The sequence below is a fragment of the Brachyhypopomus gauderio genome, chromosome 16 (assembly GCF_052324685.1).
Source record: "Brachyhypopomus gauderio isolate BG-103 chromosome 16, BGAUD_0.2, whole genome shotgun sequence".
Classification (NCBI taxonomy): Eukaryota; Metazoa; Chordata; class Actinopteri; order Gymnotiformes; family Hypopomidae; genus Brachyhypopomus; species Brachyhypopomus gauderio.
The window spans coordinates 21,207,450-21,229,004 of record NC_135226.1 but is presented as its reverse complement, the minus strand read 5'-3'; the positions used below and the strand labels follow the sequence as shown (position 1 = coordinate 21,229,004).

At 42.6% G+C, this 21,555-nt stretch overlaps 1 pseudogene; it reads left to right on the top strand.

Moving 5' to 3' along the window:
- Positions 1 to 9,410: 9,410 nt before the first annotated feature.
- LOC143477430 (odorant receptor 131-2 pseudogene) lies at positions 9,411 to 10,373 on the top strand (annotated as a pseudogene).
- The last annotated feature ends 11,182 nt before the right edge of the window (positions 10,374 to 21,555 follow it).

Sequence of the window (21,555 nt, the reverse complement as noted above, 5' to 3'; positions counted from 1 at the left end):
AAAACTGTTCTTATGCAATTGGTCAGCAATTGTTTTATTTAGCTTTAAATATTTTTCTTAGTGCCCAAAAATTAAGTATATAATGAAATACACTCACCAGCTACTTTATCAGGTACACCTGTCCAACTGCTCATTAACGCAAATGTTGAATCAGCCAATCACATGGCAGCAACTCAATGCATTTAGTCATGTAGACATGGCCAAGGTGATCTGCTGCAGTTCAAACAGAGTATCAGAATGGGGAAGAAAGGTGATTTAAGTGACTTTGAAAACTCACAGCAGAAACTGCTGATCTACTGGGATTTTCTCGCAGGCCATCTCTAGGTTTTACAGAGAATGGTACAAAAAAGAGAAAATATTCAGTGCGTGTCAGTTCGGTGGGCGTAAATGCCTTGTTGAGGTCAGAGGAGAATGGCCAGACTGGTTTGAGTCAATAGAACAGCAACAGTAACTCAAATAACCAGTCGTTACAACCGAGGCATGCTGAAGAGCATCTCTGAACGCACAACACGTCAAATCTTGAGGTGGATGGGCTACAGCAGCAGAAGACACACCGGGTGCCACTCCTGTCAGCTAAGAACAGGAGACTGAGGCTATTATATGCACAGGCTCACCAAAATTGGACAATAGAAGATTGGAAAAAGCGTTGTCTGGTCTGATGAGTCTCGATTTCTGCTACATTCGGAAAGCATGGATCCATCCTGCCTTGTATCAACAGTTCAGGGTGGTGGTGGTGGTGCAATGGTGTGGGGGATATTTTCCTGGCACACTTTGGGCCCATTAGTACCAATTGAGCATCGTGTCAACACCACAGCCTACCTGAGTATTGTTGCTGACCATGTCCATCTTTTTATGACCACAGTGTCCAGCAGGATAACGCGTCATGTCATAAAGCGTGAATCATCTCAGACAGGTTTCTTGAACACGACAATGAGTTCACTGTACTCGAATGGCCTCCACAGTCACCAGATCTCAGTCCAATAGAGCACCTTTGGGATGTGGTGGAACGGGAGATTCACATCATGGATGTACAGCAGACAAATCTGCAGCAACTGTGTGATGTTAATCATGTCAATATGGACCAGACTCTCTGAGGAATGTTTCCAGTACCTTGTTGAAGCTATGCCATGAAGGATTAAGGCAAGAGGGGATCCAACCCGGTACTAGCATGGTGTACCTAATGAAGTGGCCGGTGAGTGTACTTTCACTTGAATTAATTCATTCAAATTTTGGGGGAGTGGAATATCACAGGATCACAGTATCACATTATCTTCATAACACCATGCTATGAGTAACTCTCCATCTGCTGTTTGGTTTGAATATACAACTATAATGGTTTCTGCACTCTTTAAGGACTTTAATTGTATTTCTTCCACCTGTCAGACGTTGAGAAACAAACACTTGGTTACTGATGTTAACCTAGGCTAATAATGGCACTCACCATTCTGACTGGAGACCTCATTGCTCAGGTAAAGAGCTGAATCGGCAGAGTGGCAGTCTCAAATGAAACCCATTTAAGAGTGCAACACTTACCTGAAGGGCAGAGAACAGACTGTGTGTTGTATTTCCTCTAAAGCAGGCTACACCGGGAGCTACAGAGCTGTGACTAAGTGAAATAAAAAATTCCACTGCTAGCAGGGGTTTAACAGCTCTTGAAAAACTATACAGAAATTGCATGGTAATATATGATCAGTCTGTACTGAGTCGGGACAGATTTTCCGGAGCAGGGAAGGAGTGGGTTGAAGTTGCTTGATTAATTGATGATTAACTATTTGTTAAATAACCATTGATAAAGTATTAATTAAATAAAACATCAGTAATGTAATATTAAGTGACATCTCTGTTAGCTCAAGCAAACTTTATGTCCACATTAAATGGAGTCATCTTCCTCCAGATTAAGCTTTTCAAACAAGCGTGTGGTGTTGCACAAACCTGAAACTACCAGAGAGGGTTCGCACTGAGCTTCAAGGACAGCTGCTCACAGAGATGGAGGAAGGACAAACACAAATTAGACACACACACACACACACACACACTCTATGGGCGGGGCGGATATGTCACTTCACTGCTGGGGGTCTGTAAACAGAATAAGTTCTCAAGAGCTTCACCTGAAGGGGGCACCAAAGATCCAGCTGGAGGCACAGTGGTTTAAATACGTAAATGTGCATAATGATACATAATGAAAATGGACAGATAGGACAGATAATAGAATTATATGGAAAAGATAAAATAATTATAATTATATTCTATAAACATTAGGCATTAAACAGTAAACATATTAAAAAACATTTCCACAGGTGACTGCCCTGTAGCCCCAGCCAAGGATAATTTACACCAATGACACACACACACACACCCACACACACATACACACACACTTGATGAAGCAAGGTTTGGTGGACCAGGCCCTCTTTGCCTGACTGCATGGGCAGACACGTTGATGTTGTAGCCATGTTTGGACACCTGTGGGAAGGGGAGAGCCTGTAAGCATCTCGACAAAGAGCCTGGAACAAGATAAGGGGCATAACGCAAGCACTGAGTGGCCATGTCACTGTCTCAGCCAGGAGTAAAGCACTGTCTGGGAGGCGGGCTACGCGTCTGGGAGGCGGGCTACGCGTCTGGGAGGCGGGCTACGCGTCTGGGAGGCGGGCTACGCGTCTGGGAGGGCTACATGTCTTTTTCATGGTGTTTTATGATGACTGTTCCAGCACATAATGAGCTGCTGGTCAAGAATCCCTTACTGGAGTTCAGTCCCTTGAAGACCAGGTCAGGCAGCTTGGACAACACATTCCGCACTGAGTCCATGAGAAGAGGACGCCCTAAGGTCCAGAACATCACGCCTACTAGCACTCCAAGGATGTGCTGATGTACATTTCTCACCCTTTCTTATTCATTTGCTGAGGTTGAGTAATTCACAGTTCACCGCAGTGGATTTGCTATTACTGGCTAACAACGTTGCCTTTCCTATAGGGGACTGGGGTTCAAATCACATCTGGGCTAGAGAGCTAGATACTGTACCACTGGACACACTCCACACTACATTTGCCAACCTCTGGAACATGCTTGAAATTGTAAGTCACTTTGGATAAGAGTGTCTGCCAGATGCATAAAATGTAATGTATGTCTCGCTGTGGACATGTTTCCATAGGTGGAATGACAGGCAATAGGTCAAGAACTGTTACCACGGCATCGTACAGGAATATCAGCTAATAGAAAAGACATCAGTCTGCTGCAGAGCAGGGGTGGGGGGTTAGGAGACAGGGGTGGGGGGTTAGAGGTGGGGGGGTTAGGAGACGGGGGTGGGGGGGTTAGGAGACAGGCCTCGCCTGAACAACACAACCATCTGGAGGCCCAGACTAACAAACACAGCTGATGCAGTAGTAGCAGCTGATGCAATCACCTTAAATGCACATGCACAAACATTTGCACAGGAAAGCTGACACACAAAATACCTTGTGGAGAATTTTTAATATGTTCAAAATTATTTTTTTAGGTTGGGGAAGAATATGGACATGGACAACAAATCTAAAAAGACAAATTTACATGGAATAAATTTACAATAAATGGCAAAAACAGGTCAAGAGGTTAAAGATAAAATAAAAATGAAAGGTTTTTTCTTAATTAAGAGGCAGAACTGAAATGCAGACAGCCAGCAGGTTCTTTAACTGCTACCTATGAGCTAGTAATTGTAGCAGCCCGTTATAGATTGTGAGCGTACGTTACAAACAGCGCATCTGTTGGCTCAATATCACCCAGTGAATCCATTAAGGCTGAACTGAGACTGCAGAGATGCCACTGACCCCCATCATGCAAAGTACACAGAGATGCTGTATATCTATTCACCTGCTCATAACCAGTGTTCATAGCTGGGGTTCATAACCAGGGTTCATGTCTGGGGTTGATATCTGGGGTTCATAACCGGGGTTCATGTCTGGGGTTCATGTCTGGGGTTCCACCACCATCATCAAACTTTCTAACCTTGCACTTGTTGGTGGTCATCACCATGGTTTCCCCTTCTGAGATCTTAGCCAAATCAGCCGAGCTTCTTCCCTGCTTCTGCTGGGCTGACCTAGTCCTACATGCCTGGGTGCAGCGTAGGGACTGAACACACCGATGTCCAAAACTCACTCTGGGTCTATGCGTCTAGGTATGTCTCACAATCTTATTTGGATGGTGGATACTAAATACTTTAACAGACATATTACAGACTTTAATAGACACACTATAGTCTCTAGCAGACATAGATTTTATTGATTTTTTTTTTTACACCCATGCTGCTTATATATGACGATATATATGTTTTCGACAAAAATGCCTAATGGATGTCTTAAAGAATCTCAGCACCAGCTTCATGTTCAGGCCACAAAATGGCGCTGTGTGTGGAGTCATGACAGCACCCAGTGGAACTACCACATGTCAAAACAGCCGATTGTACGTCACTGAGAAATGAGCAGTGACAACAATGAGCTACTGTAATTATCCCCTCAGTGATGATGTAAATCCACCAGTTTACCCTCGGAGTAACGTGAAAACCCCCGTGGCTCATTAGGCCTAAGAAAGTAATTAACATGGTCATTAATTATTAAATCAATGCATGCATTTGGCTCCTAATTAGTGATAAGCTTGTTTGTTTGGAGAGCAATCAGTGTGATATGAGGCATTACACAGAGGCATTTACTCACAGTCTGCTTCTAATTGGAGAAATTGTGAAATGCAAACGGTTGAACGTTAATGACCTGCGTGACCCAGAGGGCCAGCTTCCACAACAACATCTTTGAAAACATCTTTGACTTTTGCCGCAGGGAGGAGGGAAAAAAGTTCAACTTGCATCTCGAACTTTTGGGGTTTTGCAATAATTAAATGTACGTAATGGTGGAAAATAGCTTCTTCAATGAGAATGCTAGTCTGTGCGTGTTGTAAAATTATTCATTATTATTTTATACATTCAAAGATGTATCCTGTATTACCACATATCCCTGTATATATGCTGAAATAAGAAAAGGGTAGAATAAATGATTTATGATGGAGATTATAAAAGACAATTGTGAGATTATAAAATCCACTTGTGAGATTGTAAAATATACAAATTGCACATAGAAAGCGAACATTTAAAATGCTGTTTTGACATCATTTGCAATCTGAATTAAAATGAACATGTTTTGATAATTTAACTCTGCAGTCCAGACCATTGGCATAAAAATTAGGCAATTTTGAGGTTGAATGCAGATCAAATGAACTTCTAAGGATTTTGATATGTACAGGATACTGAAGGAACCATATATACACTTTATAAATAGTCATCCAAATTCAGGGGGTTAAAATTAATTTGTCATATTAATTCAAACGTGGGAGAATTTTTTATCTTATTTCTGAGCCCTTCATTTGTATTGCAGTTGTGCCAGAAAGTCAGATAGACCATGGCTAATGTTTGGCTAATGGTTCTCTCTTAAGATGCTTACTCCAGATTATCTTCATTTAAGGAGCATAGTGTTTCCAGGTGACTCCGCAAAAGAACCACCAACTACAACCTTCCACACAATGGTGGTCTTTTTGCTCAGGAGAAATAGAAGATTTATTATAACTCAAGTTTGTTTCCATCAAAATCTCATGTCTGTGTAATCAAAGACTCACCACAAAGATATCACTTTGATGATTTTTATTGTCCTGTGGGAACTGTTTTATTCATTGCAACTATTATTGTCATGTAGGCCAACGACAAGACATTGTAGGCCAACTAAAAGAATTATATTCAGAATGCATATAAATGCATCTTGCCTCAGGTGAAGACAAATAAATTGTGGCAGAGGCTATATTGAGAACTTCTTTTACTAGGTCTCATTATTTTCCCTGAGCCTAACTTTTGAGTACTTTCCCCCTGACCAAAGCAAGAGGCTACTGGAGCAAACACATGCACGATCCCACATCTCAAATCCACACACACTCCTTCTGGATGGCCACTGAACACAGGGTGATGTTACAAGAGGCTCACTGTGACGTGTACCTTGCCGATTCAAGTCTTCAACACAGGGGATGCACTGCTTTGGACTGACACCATGTCCTCATCAGGCCCAAACTAATGAAAGACAAATGCTCCATCATGTGCTGATAAGGAGAGGCGTCACCTTCTTGGTATGCTGTGAGAATTGAGCCGTTTCAGTCTATAAACCCTTTTGATGTGAAGCATAGGATTTTCTTCAGTGTGATTGTGCAGAGTCAGACAGGAACTTCAGGCTGCACAGAACATAAAAACAGAGTTTGGCATCAGACCCAGACCGCAAAGAAAGAAAAGAAGGATCAACGATTTTTTTTTTTCTAGATGTGGTCAAGGGACATGGCAGAATATAATTCAGTTTTATTTGACTACACAAGAGTATGTTACATCCAGATACAATGGCAGTTTGTACCATTTCCCTGTTAGCATGTATGATGACGATGGAGGAGATTTTGAAAATATTTTGATGAAAGGAGAATTTATGCCTTCTGTGATTTCCCTTCTTATTTCTGTTCATTGCGTAGACTGGGTGGGTTCTGCCTAAACTTTATTAATTTCATACTAAAAACAACATTTATTGCTACTGCCAAATGGCATGTTTGCTCGTTTTGTTGTGGCTTGGGATCCAAAATGCCTGCAATAAATATAAAGTATAAATACTAAAGTTGTGCAGGGTAAACTCTATGACATACAGTACATATAAAGTTTTCTAAGCTAGAGAGCCATTTGCTCAATTCTGTTTTAATGTCCTGCCATTTGGCAGTAAGTCAGGCCTGGAGCTTTTGCAGGATATGCATGTCTCAGCTACTGGAGGGTGTGATCTGTCACGCTGACGATGTGCTGAAGTGTGGGACACATAAAACTCAACATGATGAACGTCTTACAACAGTGATCTCCCCACTCCAACATGCAGGTTTTGCTCTGAATGAGAAGTGTTCACGTGCACAGTCAGAAGTGCTGACTGTTTGCAGGCCACAAAGTGTGTGCTGCTGCAATAGCACCAGACCCAGAAAAGTCAGGGCAGCTGTGGAAATGCAGATATTGCAGATGTACATTGCAGATGTATGATAGTTCTTGCATTCGGAAAGATTCATGCTGGCCTGGCATCAGACGTAGTGCAAGCACAATATAAGCCCAAGTCCAAGAAACCAGTAAGTTCTCACCCAAATGCAAACTGACAGGTAGTTGGACCCTGTGGTGTTTGTTTCATGTCCCCGTCTGAAACAGTACAGATATGAGGTGGACATGAATGTGTCGGCAGTAACATGGACCGTGAAATACTCAAACTACCTGACTGGCCTTCATATTACTACAGGGAACACACACCACTACTGACTCTAGTAGGAAGTACTATATCACTATAGTGATAAAACACTATATCACCCGGAATCTAGAGATTTTACATCAATTTGATGAGGTTTGATTACCACATACTCCCTGTTTCAGGGGGGCAAGACAGGAAGAATATCCTCAAAAGATCAACCCCTTTCAAGGTGAACTATGCTTGGCCTCTTAATGAAAGTGCAGAGGATAGTAAGTAAGTAAGTAAGTAAAATTTATTTATATAGCACTTTTCATAGACAAAGGCCACAGTCATTTACATATACACAATACAACTAAAATATATAAAACACCACACAATATATATATATATATATATATATATATATATATATATATATATATATAACAACACATAATTCACGAAGACATAATGTGTATAGTATAGGATAGTCGACTCCAAGGGTCTATCCATGCAGAGCAAGACCACAGCAGTTAATGTGGTGGTTGGGTTTGGCTAGGCAAAATGCTAAAGCAGTTTTGCAACGTGAGATCTGTTTGAAAACTCAGTCTACACACTTCAGACATATGATACCATGAGCTTTACCAAGCAGGCCTGACAAGAAGTGGGAGTAGATCTGTTCTTGCTGTAAAGCACAACTTACTCTCTGATAATAGATTCAATGTGGTCAGGAATTGAGAAAATCCCCATCACAACAGCCGAAAGAGTAATCACAGCAATCGACGCTGTTTTCTCTAGGTTGTGTCAGAACTAGACCCTTATTACAGCGGAACCCAGAACAGGACGTGTTCGTGAATGCAGCGTATCATCACTTCCATCACTTCCATTTTCACCAGCGGCATTTTCAACGTGGCATGGGGATATCTGTGCAAGTTCACTCTGACTGTGACTCGCCTTTACTTTGCCGAAATCTGGCCACAGCAACATAATCTAACTGTTGAAGGATCATTCACAAACTTTAAAGTTGGACGAAGTGTACAGATTGTCCGAGCAGTTTTATTTTCAACTGATGAAAGTAAGTGTGACTAAACATTACGTTAGTCGACAAACCTGCTCACTAATTGTAATTATAGTAGCTAAGCTTACATAACTAATATGAAGCTATTGTTTGTTTGTTTTAAAGGCTGAGATGCGTCCCACTCTGCTGTACAGCTAGGCAGACACATCAGTTCTTATATTTGCCAGTAAACTAAACTAATTGATAATGTGCCTCCGTTTTGCTCATCAAAGTTGTGGATTTCTGCACACCTTTCTCCATGTAGGTAGTAGCCATACCAGAGAGCTGCGGAGAGCTGTTAAAACAGCCTACAGGGCCATGCGACAGTGATGAGTGTGTAACCTCAGGCCTGTAACGGTTGCTTTAAAAGGCTTTCCTTTGTTGTAAGAAGAGAGTACAGAAATATACTCCTCATTTGTGAGTAACATGTTAACCTGATTTGTTGCATATATTTAAAAATAGAATTTGTGGTGAAAGTGGGCATCTCTAATATTTAATATTAAACAGGCTTCCACTGTTATAAAAAAGAGTGTCATTAGATATTAATGCTGTGAGCACCGGCATTGGTGATGTACTATTTTTGTGGAAGGATTGGCTCCACCTTTAACCACATGCGTTACCTTTTTAAAAGAAAGATATAAAAGTGTGACAGATGTTATCATGAGCTGAACCTGCTTTTGTTTTTGTTTTTTTTGTTTTTTTACTTATAAATTTTCCTCCATTTTGAATCTTCATATTTGAGTGTGAAATTTCAGCTGAGGTTCACTTGTAAGGCCCGTTTTATGTCTGTCTTATGACTGCACTATATCGTATGACTTATATCTTTGTACTGTTTCTTAATTATTTTACAGAAATGCATATCTCAGTTAATTACATCAGTTTCAGCTAACTCTTTATCAGATTTTCAATTATCTGTTAATCAGATTTTCAGTAATCTGTTAATCAGTTTTTCAAGATGTTTGAATGAGCTCATCATGTTAATTCATTTGTGTCCTTGATTTGCCAGGCATATTTTAAAATATTATACATATATTTATGTTACATAAATCTATAATTATTATACATTATCAGAATTTATTATTTCTTTATACTTAAGAAATTTAGTGTGTTTTACTGAAATGCAAAACTTGGTCATTAACAATAGCTTGAGCAATAAAACCATGGTTAATTTTTCCAGACCTTATACGCAAATGGCATTTGTGCAGATACTGGTGGGGATTTTTCTCTATGTGAACTGTTTGATGATTTACACATTTCTGAAAAAGGAGGTGTTCAAGGAAGAGACCCGCTACATTTTGTTTGCACAAACTCTCTTGGTTGACTCTACTTTCATGGTGTTATCTGATGTGCTCATGATCGGGGGCCATTACCAGTACGCCATTCACATGATTCCTTGTTTAATCATATGTACAGTTGTAGCTGTTCTGTCTGTGTGTACTCCGCTGACTCTGGTGGCAATGTGTCTGGAGCGCTACGTTGCTATATGCATGCCTTTAAGACACGCTGACATCTCCACCAGCAGGACCAGAGTCCTTGGACTTCTTACAGTATGGGGCATCAGTTCCATCATTCCACTGTTTCCTTTAATAGCCTATCTGTCTATGGCACCTGCTGGTGCTCTGTCCTCCTATGCTGTGTGTAGTATTGAGTTAATGTTAGAGAAAGACTGGCTGGCACAAGCTCGCGCTATAATCCTGCTGCTCCTTTTTGTACTGATGATCACTGCTATCATCTTTATTTACATTAAGATAATGACTGCAGTCGCAGTGGCCTCCTCAGATAAAACCATCTCCAAGGGTCTGACCACTGTCCTTCTGCATGCGTTTCAGCTCTTTCTGTGTGTAATGCAGTTCTTAAGTCCGTACATAGAAATGCCATTGTGGAAGGTTGACGTCATGGTGTTTGTAAATGTGAGGTATTCAAATTTTATTGTTTTTATTATTGCACCGCATTGTCTTAGTCCATTAATTTATGGTCTTAGAGATAAACAGTTTTTCCTTGTTTTAAGACATCATGCTATGTGCGGTTTGGACAGCTCTCTTCTAGTTTTGTTTAGTAAAGAGAAAGTACGACCTGGCTAACGACCCAATTAACCACAAAATGTTTAGACTTGAACAGCTTTCATCTTTAACTTGGAAATAATTAAACATTGATCAATCAGAGTTTAATGTGTAAGCTTTTTATTGTTAGTTAAAAGTATATGAGCAGGATCACTGAACCTGGCAGAAAGGTTCAGTATGTGTTAAACTCCACAAACACATGCAGGAACCCTTTTCTGCCTAAAGGGAGCAGTATTGTGCAGCTTTAAATTTTCTCCATAAAAATGTTCTCTGTGAATCATGCTCACAAATTTCTGTTTTTGTATAAAACCCTGCCTTCTCTTGAATTCTTTTGCATCATTACAATTACATTTACATAAGATGCTAAAATTAGACTGCAAACTCATCTTGAGGTTTTTGCCCAAACTGCATGGACTGGGTTCTGGTCCTCAAAAAGTAACAAAGATGTTTTGACATAACACTGATGTTCCAGTGGACTACCCAGCACTTCCATTTAGGAAGTGCACACTGATCAGTTTTGAAATAAAATGAAATGTGAATTAATTGTGTAATACAATTAAATGGTGAACAGATTTGGTGCATCTTTATCATTATGGAAAGATGTAATTTGCAGCTGTTTCTCCATAACCATTACTGTGGCTAAAATGTATTTAAAAAGAAAAAGATATAGAAAAGATATAAATAAATAAAAAACCCAAGCATATATCCTAGACAGTTTATTGCTGCTACTTTAAATGTTTGAAATTCATCCCAGAGTGACTGACAACTGTTATTAGTATTTTAAATTATTATTATTATGCTTTTGCTTATTGTTTACAACACATTTTTCAAATTAGTCCTAAAGATTTCACACAATCATCTGAAAATGTATCCTAAAATAATCTTCAGAGTATTTGAGTAAAGAATCATTTTTTAAAAGTTGTCTAATACATTATGGCTGCAATTCTTCAAACTGTGGCTGTTTTTTAGGTGCAATTACTTTACAAATTACTTTAAAAGATGTTGTCTGATTGTGACCCAATTTGGTACATATATACAACATTATATTCTGACAACATTTAGCAAATTTACTTGGAGATGGATTCATGGGGGCATCGCACTGGTGGTTTATATAAAAGTGAATTATGACATGTGTTGCAATATTGCAACAAAACTGTGGATCAGAGTGATGTCGACATCTGATTCTGATACTCAGAAACCTGGTGAATAATTCCTGGAACTTTTTTTATGCCATACTGGATTTGGTGATAATTGAAATAATAGGAAAAGGCTATTTTACACACTAGTTTTCCATCTACTGGACGACATCCTCATCTTTGACTTCCACTCATCAAATTTGTCATTTCCGTTATCCCCAGAGATTGTGCTTCATCATCCTCGCCCTCACCTCCCTCCACAACTTACTCTCCCTGGAAGACACCCGACACATGGAGATACGATTCTGGGTTCTCCTCCTCCTGCGCTGGAACGGTATGCGTTCAGGATGCAGTCTCTTCCTCTTCCACTGTGGACTTGCGGCTGTTTTCTGACATTGCCCCGTTTGAAGCTTTGGTGGCTTCTACTGTGGTTGCTGGTTCTCCGACCCTTAACCTGCTGATTTTGACACTTGGGCAGAGGTTTCCAGTCACCATGCAATGGCTTCCTTTTTCCACCTTGCGAGTGCTTTAGCCTGTTATTGTTGCCTTACTTCGTTGTCCTCATTCACTATTGCAACCTGGCTGCTGTCAGCTCCATAAATGGAGAACTCTCTAAACCCCTACTCTCATGTCATTGCTTATACAGCAATTAGTTAAGCAGCAGTTTATCATTAAAGCCACACAAAAACCAGGTCACTGTAACATAATCATCATCATTCTCTCTCATTTCCAGTTGTAGAAGTTCAGAGGATTGGTGCCACAGCAGACCATAGTTTCTCCCTTATTGGAAACAACCTTCCTCTGAGCCCCCAGTTCAGTTACCTTATCCATCATGCTAAATGCACTATCCTTATAGGCCTTTTACACTTACTGATTGAAATGGAAATCTCTGTGCTTTCATACAGCTTTCATTTCTATTCAGACAGTCTCTGCTGTCTCACATACACCCACTCTGCCCTGTCTATCCATTCTTCCACCTTAAAGGCTGTCGACCTGACACAGACTTGAAAATGGAAATCTTTTGGGCATATTCAATAAATCATGCATCTGATGCATCAAATTAGTGTGTCGTAAATCCGAAGCAACAGGAGGCGGGTGAGGTGATGGCACATCTTTTATTATCCATGTTACCAAAATAAGCTTCAACTCGCAGGGCAAAGCGCTAAATAGTTCAGTTACGCGGTGGGCAGGGAGCAGCGTATTATAAGAACACTCAAGTACAGATGCATGACGTGGCTCTTTCACGGCAGCATTGAGGAATGTACAGCACGGGATGATGGGGCATGCAGATATTTATGGGAAGGAGGAAATTAGAGAGACAGGTGTAAGTGCAGGGGGCTAAGTGCCAGTAGGTGGGGGACTGTGAGCAAGGGAGTGTCCTTGTGCAGGTGTGTCTGGGTGTGGGCGTCTCTCCTGAGGACCAGGACCAGCCTACAGTGACATAGTAAAACATCAAAGGAATAAGGAAGATCATTTTTGAGTAAATTGCTACATGTGCAGCAGAAAACCAACATGACTCTGAAGTCCTTCTCCTGTAATAGGTCTCTCAGCCTGGAATACGGCTGTCAGGGCTGGCTCCAGTGCGGTTCCTCCTGCCAGTTCCAGGCAGAGCTCTCGCAATCAGCGGTGATCTGCCACAGCTGTCTCCCTCCCTACTTTAGGGAGAGAGTTGTGGCAGTTCACTGCTGAATCATTTGGTTTTCATTAGGGATGCACCGAAATGAAAATTCTTAAACGAAAACCGAAAATGAGGAAATCAAGGCTGAAAGCCGAAAACCGAAACACCGAAATACATTATGCCAATTATTAGTAACATTAGATTTATGGCTAACCTCACTAAAATCAAGGCAATGCTATTCAAAGAAGAAATCAACTACAAAATTTGATTTGAAAATATTTATTTAGCACTGTCACGTATGGCCGCAGCCCCTCCCTTAGCTGTCACTCCGGATTCCCTCGTGTCTGTGTTCCGTACCTGTTTACTCCGCCCCGCTCGTTTGTCTCTGTGATTACCTCGTTTGTTCTCACGCCCCTTGTTATTACCGTCACCTGCCCCTCGTTTAATGTCAGTGTATATAAGCCCCTGAGTCTCCCTTGTCCTTCGTCCGGTATTTTGATTTGTGATCGTGTCTGTTTCATTGCTGTTTCTCTGTACCTGACCGTATTCGTGTTTCTCCTGTTACCTGTGCTCCCTGTCTTTGTAATGCCTGTCTTTGCATGTTTCATGGACTGCCCTCCTGCTATCGACCCTGCCTGGCTTTCGGATGATCATTACGGTATTCTCCTGAATAAATCTTGCTCTTCTCAGCACTTGTGTCCGTCCTCTCGCTCCGTGGCGCGAGCCACGTTACAAGCACTGACATTACAGTAATGCATATTATAAAATAAAATTAGTGGTGGGCCGTTAACGACAATAAAGCTGACAATGGCCGACCACTAATTAAATTTAACTCGCTTGCAGACCGTTTTTATCTGAGAGGATAAATATATGTATTTTATACGAGTTAAATTTAATTATAACTGACTGGCCTGAAAGATAAATATAAATTCTCTCATAAAAACGTGACGTGAGTTGCAACAATATTAAACAGCTCAGGTAAACACGCTTCTGAGAAATGTCGTCTGCTCGGCAAAATATAACAGGCTCAATGTGCTCTATTAGCCTATGAAATCCCACATCCTCTATGCCCGAGAACGGCTGATCGTCTAAGGCAACAAGTTCCACAATTTTTGGTGTAATGTCCTTTGCCTTGGCGCCATCACTGGAAAACTTTTTTGCTAGCCTTTGTCCAAATAAGCACGTGCAGGTGGTGATTTTTGCTTGCGTCATCACAACACGTTGTTTCGGCCGTGTTGTTTCGGTGATGAAAGTATTTTGGCCGAAAACCGAAAATGCAAATTTAAGCCGTTTCGGCCAAAAATTTTCGGTGGCCGAATTTTCGGTGCATCCCTAGTTTTCATGCCGTGCATTTGCCAGCCAGTTCTCTCTCTCTCTCGTTGGTCTTGAGTTGCGTTTGGTGTCTCGTCACCTTTCTCCCTCTCTCTCTGTTTCTGTGCTTATTCGAGTACTTACCTCCTGCGCCGCTTCCTGGCCTCCCTCAAATTTGTTTTGTTTAAAGTATATTGGTGTTGTCAAAAAAATCGATATATCGATACTGAACATTCTGAAATGGTACAATACTCGTTTCTACAAGTATCGATTCTTTTTACATAAAATGTGCTTTCGTTTGACCCACACAAGCTGCCGTAATGCACAGAACAGTTTGTAATGCTAAAATGGAAGCTAAAGCAAACACAGTGTGTTTGCAGCTCATCTTAATAAACAAGGAAAGCAGCAGAAGTGCTGTGTGGAAATACTTGGAAAACCGAAGGACTCTGGGGCTCTGTTCCCTCGGGGGCTCTGTTCCCTCTGGTTCCCCCGGATCTGCGCTCCTTGACTGGTGGGGCGCTGTCCGGGGTCTCTCTCTCCCGCCTGTGGGGGCGGGCATGTGAGGGTTTCTGGGAAGTGCGGCTCTGGTACTCCACCGCGCCTTGGGGGGCCGTGGGCGGGTGGGATTCCCGGGTCTTTCTCTGCCCGCCTCTGGCCTCTGGGGGAATGTTGTCGCAGCTATCCACCCTGGCTGGTAAGTACATTCCATACATCTATCCTATGTTGCACTTTTAGGTTGCACATAAACACACACTCACACACACCCATACATCGCACTCATTTGTACTATATGTATTTGGTTTACTTTCTGTTCTTCTTTGCAGTGGTCATTTGAGCTGGTTGCGTGTTTTATTTTATTATTATCATTATTATTTTTATTTATTATTATTATTATTATTATTTTTCTCTTCTTCTTTCTTTTCCTGCCTCTTTGTCTTTTCCCTTTTTATTATTTCTCTCCCCCTCTTTTCTTGGTCCACCTAACCCCAATATCACTTTGCATATTGTTATCACTATATTATATATTGTTATCACTATACTATATATTATACAGAATTGTTATAATTGCCATTTAATCTGTACATAAAAACAAAGTTGTCCTCCAAAGATGGGGGGGTGGAGGTGGGCAAAAAAAAAAAAAAACCGAAGGACACGAACAAGCCAGTTTGCAAGCGGTGCTTTTGGAACATTTCAACGAAGGGCTCTAAAGCCTGGTTTATACTTGACGGAGGGTCCGCGCGGCAAAAATGATGTAATCGAGGTGGCCTCGCACGCTGTCGATTCACAAGGTCGTGCACCTCTCGAATTTTGTAACTGCGTGCGCTGCGCAATGAACAGTCATGTTTGCAGGGTTCATACACCTTTATAAGGTGGAATTCAAGCACTTGTACGTCACTTTCAAGGTCCATTTCAATATTTCCCAGCACCTTAAACTTAATTGTTAAATATTTTTACATATACTCAAAATAATTCGAAATAATTCGCTTTTTATTACATTATTTAATGGTGGTTTATTTTCAAAACGGCCAATCTTTAACGTCTTCACGTTCTCTCATGTTTCGTCCTGGAATTACAAAATGTAATACAAGAGTACTGTTCAGTCAGACAGATATTGATTGTGAAATGAAGTTACAATTGCAAGCATTTTCAAGTACTTCAGCCTAAATTCCAGCACTTTTCAAACCTGAAACACAAAGCAACATTAAAACTCGTCAAATAAATGTTCCTTCCCCTGTTTTTGAGGGCTGTTTCTTTATATTACCACATCGTTTCGGACAAGCGGGTCGCGCAAGGTGTGCGGACTCGCATGCTACAGTCACTCGCGAAAGTATAAACCTAGCTTAACACAACGAATCTGGCCAAACACCTGAAGGACCGGCTTTAAAATGGAAATGAGCACAGTATCTGACTTTGGTATCGAAAATGGTATCGAATTTCAATATTTTTTTTAAGTATCGAAGTTGTAATTCTTAGTATCGTGACAAGCCTAAAGTATATAATTCGGTGTCTTAGTCTCTTGTTGTACTTTGCGTTCAGTTATGTCTCTCTGTGTTTTGTGTTCTGACTCCTTATCGGATTTAACCAATGCTTTCTCGTTTGACCCTGATTTCGAAATTTATTCAGCGTTTGTGTCCACCCCTTCACTCCGCGACACGTAAAGCATTACATAATGACCGACCATACAAGGACAGCATGGGAGCGAGACTCTGGTGAGTTCAATGAGATGTTGGCTGATTCCACTCGGTTCAAATCTCCGGTATTACAACGCGAACAAACCAGAGACAGGAATTCCCCTGGCACTGTGGGAACAAATCAAATCAAATCAAATCAAAGTTTATTTGTATAGCGCTTTTCACAACACATGTTGTCACAAAGCGCTTTACAGGATTTAAAAGGTTAACAATACTATGGGTCCAGAACCCTAATGAGCAAGCCAAATGGCGACAGTGGCGAGGAAAAACTCCCTATGATGGTGGGGAATAGGAAGAAACCTCGGGAGAACCAAGACTCAAAAGGGAACCCATCCTCCATTGGGTGGCCCGTTAACACACAAATTACACAAAATACAGACAAATACACAAGTCACACATAAATCACACAATCAGACTAAGTAAAGGTAAAAATGAAAGTTCTGGGTTTTGATATTGTCACTGTAAATGTCTGTTGATGAACGCCAGGCTTTCATTCCGTGTCGGAGCAGTGATGCTGGTATTGTAGGCTCCGACTGCAGTGCTAATCCTCAGGTGAACCTCGGAGAAAAGATACGTGATGTAGTAAATATGTAACAGATTAATCAAAGGCCAAACTAAACAGATAAGTCTTAAATCGAGTTTTAAACATTGAGACTGTGTCTGAGTCCCGAATAGAGGCAAGAAGTTTATTCCACAATTGTGGAGTTTTAAAAGAAAAGGCTCTTCCACCTGCTGTGATCTTTTTGATCCTAGGAACAGTTAATAACCCTGCGTCCTGCGAGCGAAGTGAACGTGCTGGGTTATATTGTCCAATAAGTTCACTAAGATAGCCTGGAGCTAAGCCATGCAACGTTTTATATGTTAATAAAAGTATTTTATAGTCAATACGGAATCTAATTGGCAGCCAGTGTAATGACGATAGTACGGGACTAATGTGATCAAACTTTTTGGTTTTCGTTAAAACTCGTGCTGCTGCGTTCTGTACCAGCTGGAGTTTGTTTATCGATTTACCCGAACATCCAGCTAGGAGACTGTTGCAATAATCTAAACGAGAGGATATGAATGCATGGATTAGTTTTTCCGCATCACTAGTATTTAATATGTTTCTAATTTTAGCAATGTTGCGCAAGTGAAAGAATGCTACCCTAGTTATATTATTAATATGTGTATCGAACGAAAGATCTGGGTCTATTGTGATGCCCAAGTTCTTTACCTCTGCGCTGGTGGTTATAGTAAACAAATGTAGATTCAATGCTACATTACGTATCTTGTCTCTCGCAGCCCTAGACCCAACTAATATTAATTCTGTTTTATCGGGATTTAGTGCTAGAAAGTTACATGCCATCCAATGTTTTATCTCTTCCACACATTTCTCGATTTTACTGTTTGCGCCTAAATCATTGGGTTTTGCCGATAAATATAGCTGAGTGTCGTCTGCGTAGGAATGGAAACTGATGTCGTGCTTATGCATAATCTCGCCTAAGGGTAACATGTACAGTGTGAATAGAAGTGGTCCTAGGACTGTCCCTTGTGGGACACCATATTTAACCTGCACAGATTTAGAGGTTTTATTATTAACACTTACACATTGGAAGGGATCAGTCAAATATGATCTAAACCAGGAGAGTGCGACTCCTTTAATACCTACCGTGTTTTCTAGTCTATCCAGCAAAATGTTGTGGTCTACAGTATCAAAAGCTGCACTAAGATCTAACAGTATAAGGAACAAGACGAGCCCATTATCGGCCGATATTAGTAAATCATTCACTACCCTGAGTAAAGCTGTTTCAGTGCTGTGGTTTGGTCTAAATCCTGATTGGAACTTTTCATGGATACTATTTGATTGGAGATAGTGGTTTAACTGATTGGAAACTGCTTTTTCTAGAATTTTAGAGATAAATGGGAGGTTAGAAATGGGTCTATAGTTGGCTAGAATCTGCAGATCGAGATTCTGTTTTTTAATCAAGGGTCTAATTATGGGGCATTTTGATTGTTTGGGCATGTACCCTAGATTAAGGGAGGAGTTAATCATATTAAGTAAGGGCCCTGCAATGGCTGGGAGTAGGTCTTTAAATAGACAAGTTGGAACTGGGTCGAATATACATGATGTAGGCTTAGACAAATTAATCAGAGTTGTGAGCTCTTTTTGTGATATAGGATCAAAGCCATTTAGCTCAGTAATATTTCTGGATGCATAGTTACTAATAACTGTGACGGGCAGGTGTGAGCAACTAAAAAGGAAGCGATCACGCCAAGTCTCAGGGAACGAGGATGGTTTAATAGAAAGTGTGCAAACCAAAAACCCGTGCATGGTTCCAGATTAAGGAAATAATAACCAGCAGTCAACTGGTACAAAGACCCTCAGGTGAGACGGATCACGGGTCCCGCCCACCTGAGGGACAAACATCACGTGACCAAAAACAGGACCACTGCCGCTGTAATCGGGGGCGACCGGTAGGGGGCCCCCCCACAACGTGACAGACCCCCCCACCAAAGCCGCACTCCCCTCCGGATGTGCGGCTTACAGCGGCAGCACACAAAACACAACAAAGGGGCGGGAGGGCGGGGACAAGACAGGGACCCGTTCCCTGCCGTCCTGAGCTGAAACACAAAACACAAGCTCCTCATCACAGGACGCAGACCAGGCAGGGACCCGTTCCCTGCAGTCCTGGAGCTGAAACATAAAAACACATACAGGTTAGCTCGCCTCCTGGGCGGGACCCTGGACCGACTGGGCCGTCAACAAGACAATAACCATGCCCTGGTCGGTCACAGGGCCCTCGCGCCCTAACCGGCCTTAGGCCGCTTCAGCCCCACCGCTGTGTGCGGACCGGGAGCACATGGCCCAACAAACGTCATAGGTGTGGATGTGTGCAGGCCGCCACACTGGGGTGCGGCCACGGCTTCTACCAACCACCTCCCGAACCTACCTCCTCGCTCAGAGCTGACCCCTGCCCTTTCGCTAGGGCTCACCCCAGACTCCTGGGGAGTGAACCCCTCCCGGGGCCCCTCATCGCACGATGGACTCCTCCACCCAACCCAGGAGCGCCAGAGACCAGGCCCTGGCAATCCGTATCAGGGACACGCTGGTCACCCCGAGCTCGAAGGAGAGGGTCTCCTCCTGGAGACCCCACTAGGTCCGGGAGTGCCGCAGTCCACCACCAGGAGCGACCTGCAACACATCACACACACACGCACACAGACAACACATAACACATAACACGCACTGCCCTGCCTGTTAAAAAACCCCCTTTACCCAGGGGGGAGGAGACCCCTTCTTAGCCTGAGGAGACACCCTGCCGCTAACACCCCAGGCATCCTCTGCCTCCTTAAAGGGGTACAGGGGCTCCTACCTGCTCAGGGGTCCCTCCCAACAGGACAGGTCTCCTAACGGAGCAGCGCCTTCTGAGCCACATGCTGTGGCTCAGGAACCCCATAGCTCCCCCCCAAAAACATATTTAGGGGGGGCCCCTCTGGGGAATAACAAAACAAAAAACACAAACACAACATATAACACTGATGCACCCAAGATGCCCTCCGTGCCACATCCAGTGGCACGGGACCTCTAATGGGCCCCTCCCCACACACAGTGAAGAGGGGCGCAAGAGAGGAATTACATAAAACAAAGCACGCTACACACTAGGACAAAACGAACACGCAAAGACAGAGAACACTAACAAACGGACAGGACCCACAGATGCGCGCGCTCTGTGGAGCGCGACGCGCCCACTCCAGCACTCTCTCTCTCACCGTTTTCACCACGGGATCCGTAGATCTTTGGAGAGAGAGAGAGCTATACGCGAGCGGCTTACGCGTCACGCCCACAGCGACGCGTCTCTCGGGCTCGCAGTCGCTCACCCCCGTCACCACGGGATATCGGGTGAGCGAGGCGAAAGGCGCCGAGAGACCCTCGCGTCTAACGCAGTCTAGCGTGCGGCACGCACCGGTGGACCCGACTACATACACACACGAACACCACCAGCGAAACACACACACCACGGCACACTCACACACTCGCTCACGTCCGCGTTGTTATTAAAACAAAACACTACAACGTACATACACACACACACATATACAGACGATAATGGACAACGGACATGCGTAATGTAATGTGAGGCACCGGTAGTTTCGCTGGGCGAGAGCGGAGTCTACCGGTCCCCAGCTCTAGTCACCGCCGTGTGATTTTACGGGTTTTACACAAACAACAGTTAAACACGGCGGGACGAGTGGGGACAGACTCAACACACTCTCGGACAATACACGACAAACACACAGCACGTAGACAAACACTTACCACGAGACATGACCACGAACGAAGGAGAAAGTAAGGGAGACTGGCGGCTTCCGAAGGTGGCTGGTTATTCTGTGACGGGCAGGTGTGAGCAACTAAAAAGGAAGCGATCACGCCAAGTCTCAGGGAAAGAGGATGGTTTAATAGAAAGTGTGCAAACCAAAAACGCGTGCATGGTTCCAGATTAAGGAAATAATAACCAGCAGTCAACTGGTACAAAGACAAGACATATATAGACGAACAAACGACCCTCAGGTGAGATGGATCACGGGTCCCGCCCACCTGAGGGACGAACATCACGTGACCAAAAACAGGACCACTGCCGCTGTAACCGGGGGCGACCGGTAGGGGCCCCCCCACAACGTGACAATAACTAAACTACTGGGGTTGGATTGGAGGTTAGGCTGCGATGTATTATGACTCTGTAGTCGGATATTATCTATTTTATTATTAAAAAAGTTTAAAAATTCATCGCTAGTGTGCGTAAGTGCTGTATTAAAACTAGTGTCGTTGATATTTCTTGTTAGTTTAGATACCGTTGCGAAGAGAAATCTAGGGTTATTTTTGTTTTCTATTAGTGTCGAATAGTATGCGGCTCTAGCTTTTATTAGGGCATGTTTATATTTGACTATGGCGTCTTTCCAAGTGATTC